The sequence below is a fragment of the Monodelphis domestica genome, chromosome 7 (genome assembly GCF_027887165.1).
Source record: "Monodelphis domestica isolate mMonDom1 chromosome 7, mMonDom1.pri, whole genome shotgun sequence".
Classification (NCBI taxonomy): domain Eukaryota; kingdom Metazoa; phylum Chordata; class Mammalia; order Didelphimorphia; family Didelphidae; genus Monodelphis; species Monodelphis domestica.
This window is the reverse complement of record NC_077233.1, coordinates 241,511,523-241,516,130: the sequence shown is the minus strand read 5'-3', so window position 1 is coordinate 241,516,130 and position 4,608 is coordinate 241,511,523. Positions and strand designations below refer to the sequence as shown.

Sequence of the window (4,608 nt, the reverse complement as noted above, 5' to 3'; positions counted from 1 at the left end):
CTTAATTTCCTCTTCATTGGAGGTAAGGTCCCCCTTTTCATCTATGATACTGATAATTTGCTTTCCTTCTTTACTTTTTAAAATTAGATTAACCAGTACTTTGTCTATTTTGTTTGTTTTTTCAAAGTTCCAGCTTCTAGTCTTATTTATTAGTTCAATAGTTCTATCACTTTTGATTTTATTAATTTCTCCCTTAATTTTTAGGATTTCTAATTTGGTTTTCTTCTGGGAGGTTTTAATTTGTTCGCTTTCAAGTTTTTTGATTTGCATGTTGAATTCATTGATCTCTGCCCTCCCTAATTTGTTAATATATGCACTCAAGGATATGAATTTTCCTCTGAGTACTGCTTTGCCTGCATCCCATAAGGTTTGAAAGGATGTCTCACTGTTGTCATTTTCATCAATGAAATTATTAATTGTTTCTATGATTTGTTCTCTAACTAACCAGTTTTGGAGCATCATATTATTTAATTTCCAATTGATTTTTAATTTTGCTCTCCATGTTCCCTCACTGATCATTATTTTTATTGCCTTATAATCTGAAAAGTTTGCATTTATTATTTCTGCTTTTCTGCATTTGTATGCCATGTTTTTATGACCTAGTGTATGGTCAGTCTTTGTGAATGTTCCATGTGCTGCTGAAAAGAAGGTGTATTCCTTTCTGTCCCTATTTATTTTTCTCCATATATCTTTTAACTCTAATTTTTCTAACATTTCATTCATCTCTTTTATCTCTTTCCTATTTATTTTTTGATTTTATTTATCTAAATTTGATAGTGGTTCATTCAGATCTCCCACTAGTATAGTTTTACTATCTATTTCCTCCTTCACTTCTCCAAGTTTCTCCATTAGAAATTTGGGTGCTGTGCCATTTGGTCTATATATGTTGATTAGTGACGTTTTCTCATTGTCTCTACTCCCTTTTATCAGGATGTATTTACCTTCCCTATCCCTTTTAAACAGGTCTATTTTTGCTTTGGCTTTGTCAGATATCATGATTGCAACTCCTGCCTTCCTTCTGTCAGTTAAGGCCCAATAGGTCTTACTCCAACCTTTAATTCTGACCTTGTGGTTGTCAACCCGCCTCATGTGTGTTTCTTGAAGACAACACATGGTAGGGTTTTGTATTCTAATCCATTCTGAAAAATATGGAACGCTTCATGAATTTGCATGTCATCCTTGTGCAGGGACCATGCTAATCTTCTCTGTATTGTTTCAATTTTAGTATATGTGCTTCCAAAGCAAGCACTCATTTTCTCTTTTTAAAAAAAATTACTTTAGGTCTTGAATTCTTTCCCTCATTCCAAACCTTCTCTCACCTACTGAGAAGGCAATAAATATGATACCCATTGTACATATGAAATGGTGAAAAATATATTTTCACATTAGCCATATTTTGAAAAAAGCCAGAAAAAGAATGTGAAAAGGAAACTTACTTCATTCCACACTCAAGAGTTCATTAGTTCTCTCTCTGGAGCTTAGTAGTATTTTCCTCATGATGAATTTCATCTACACCTTTGAAATTCTTACAGATCTTTGTATTGATCAAAATACCTAAATCTTTCACATTTATTGTTGTTATTATTGTGTACAATTATCTTCTGGTTCTCACTTCATTTTGTATCAGTTCATATAAATCTTTCCAGATTTTTCTGAAACAATCACCTTTTTTATTTTATATAATACAATAGTATTACCTAAACTGACTGCCACATACAGACTATATAATGGGGATGTTCTTTAAACTCACAGTTTAAGAATTGCCCACAGTAATTCTGTAAGACTATAAGTTACAAAATAGGTGCTGAGTTAGATAGGTAGAGGAAGTATCCTCACTGAGAGTTCCCTGTACCATTGAGATCATAGTCTTCTATCAAAAATATTTCAAATCTCTATTAATCTTCCTTCCTATTCCTGTCACCATATAGTGAATATTCACTTAGAAAAATTTGAGCATTTGAAGACAAATATCTTCATAGAGATAAAAATGGATATATAGATGGGTAGAGAGATATGTAAATAGACTGTAGAGCTAGAGAGCAAGAGAGAGAGAGAGAGAGAGGAGAGAAAAAAGAAAGAAAAAAGAGAAAGAACAAGAGAAAGGAAGAAAGAAATGGGTAAATGTTGGTAGATACCTTTATAATTCCATAAACCCTATAAATTCCATTATATAAAGAGGGAATCATTGCAAATGAAAGTTGTATTATATATTTGTTCCATACTTCAGGTATATACTAGTTATACTTTTTTCTTAAGAATTATCCAATCTCAGAGCAAGGTAATTAGGTGTCAATCAGCCAAGGCCTTCACATAACTTCCCCCATTCCCCCATTCTTCGCTTTACAGCCCAATATTGTGCAACTTGGACTCTACTCCTGTGAGATTTTTAGCCTTACTTTCTTGAGGTCCAGTTATCCACTCAACTTCCTATAATCTCTTCAGTCATATCTCACACCATTTGTACCCTACCTCTGATCCAACATTCCTTTATGTATTATAATATCTTTGGAGGGAAAAAAAAACTGTCTTGCTCATTTGTGTGTATACATATGTTTAGTGCTTAGCAAAGTACCTGAAATCAGGCACCAGTCAAGAAATAAATCTTGTGTATGTGTGTGTGTGTGTGTAAAATATATATACATATCTATCTCTCCCATTTATCTGCCTATCGCTGTTCACTTGCTGTTCATATTGTAGCTACACATCACTAAAACAAGATTGTTTTAGTATTAAAATTTTAGATGTTTTGGGGCATTTGTCTGAATGACAGCAGGAAGAACATTTCAAAAACAAAAAATATGGCATTGTCAAGAGACTCGACTGAATTCACCTCCATTGTATGAAATAGTCCAGTCTCTAGATTTATGAGTAAATGGTAGTTGAGAGGCATAGAGTAAATATCTATATTTATGTTGCCAAAAATTCTTTTAATAATGGTTGTCACACTAGTATTTGCCATACCTGCTGATCATGTTGAACTATTTGCCAGTCTGATATTCTAAAAAAAATCACCATGTTTAGAGAAATAAAATAATTTCTATAGCAATTCAGCAAGCCAAAATTATACATATTTAGAGAAATAGCTAGGATGTCTTAATGACTATTACATCAAAGCCACTGTCTTGTGTATATGTTGCTATTTTATTTCAAACATGACTCTGGTGTTTTATCTTTCCTATAGGCCACATCTTCAACAATGTATGAAGATATACTTTAGTTTAAGTAAATAAATTAAAAAAATCACTCCAGACAGTAAAAAATTACCTGGGAATATATTTCTCTAATTGCTAAAGCTAGCATTTCTAGTACAATATTAAATAATAGTGAAAATAATGGGCATCCTTGCTTCAATACTGATCTTATTAGGAAGGCTTCTATCCCCATGATACATGCTGATGGTTCTAAATAAATACTATTGATAATTTAAGGAAAGCTCATTTAATTCCTGCACTTTCTAGGATTTTTTAATAGGAATGACTGTATTTTGTCAAAGACTTTTTCTGGATCTATCAAGATAATCATGTCTTTCTGTTAGTTTGATTATTGATATGATCAATTATGCAGATAATTTTCCTAATATTAAACCAACCTTGGATTACAGGTATAAATCCTATGTGATCATAATGAAGAATCTTTGGGATATATTGTAGTCTCTTTGCTAGTATTTTATTTAATATATTTGCATCAATGTTGATTAGGGAAATTGCTGTGTAATTTTCTTTCTCTGTTATTGGTCTTCCTGGCCTACCTTAGATTTATCTAGTTCTGAAAGGAGATGGTTGAGGTCCCCCACTAGTATACTTTTACTATCTATTTTATCTTTAAGCTCCTTTAGTTTCTCCTTTAAAAATCTGGATGCTATACCATTTGGTGTTAAGTTAACAATGTTAAGTACTGATATTTCTTCATTATCTATACTATGTTTTATCAAGATGTAATTGCCTTCCTTATTTCTTTTAATTGGATTTATTGGTTTGTCTGAGATCATGATTGCCACTTCTCCCTTTTTTTGTCTTGGTTGAAGTCCAATAGATTCTTCTCCAGCCTCTTACCTTTATTCTGTATATTTGTATCTGCCTCAGATGTGTTTCTTGTAAATAACACATGGTAGGATTCTAGTTTTTAAGCCACTTTGCTATCTGCTTCCTTTTTATGGGTGAGTTCATCCCATTGACATTCATAGTTATGATTACCATCTGTGTGTTCCCTTCCACCTTGTTTTTCTATTTTAATCCTGTCCTATCTCCTTTCACTCTTTCCCTCTACACCAGTGTTTTGCTTTTAATCATTCGTACCATTCTCCTGAACTTATATTACTTATCTTCCCACCATCACCCTTCTTATTTCCTTCCTACTTCTCTATAGGGTCTTTTAAATATCCCCCAACTTCTCACTTTCTTATATTACTCTCCTCCCTATGACAATCTTTCTTATTCCCCTTCTACTTTTTTATAGGATAAAATAGGATGCTGTACACCAATGAATCTGGCTCTTCTTCCGTACTTTAACTAATTCCAAAGAGAGGAAAATTTAAGTATAACCCATCACCTTATCCTCCCTTGCACTGTAATAGTTCCCTCCCTGTGCCTCTTTATGTGTATAATAGAT

At 32.7% G+C, this 4,608-nt stretch overlaps 1 non-coding gene across 1 annotated transcript; it reads right to left on the bottom strand.

The window, feature by feature from the left end:
* Window positions 1–1,142: 1,142 nt before the first annotated feature.
* Window positions 1,143–1,249, bottom strand: LOC130455708 (U6 spliceosomal RNA). The gene has a single exon (XR_008913804.1). It is a non-coding gene; the product is annotated as a U6 spliceosomal RNA (small nuclear RNA).
* Between the last annotated feature and the right edge of the window lie 3,359 nt (window positions 1,250–4,608).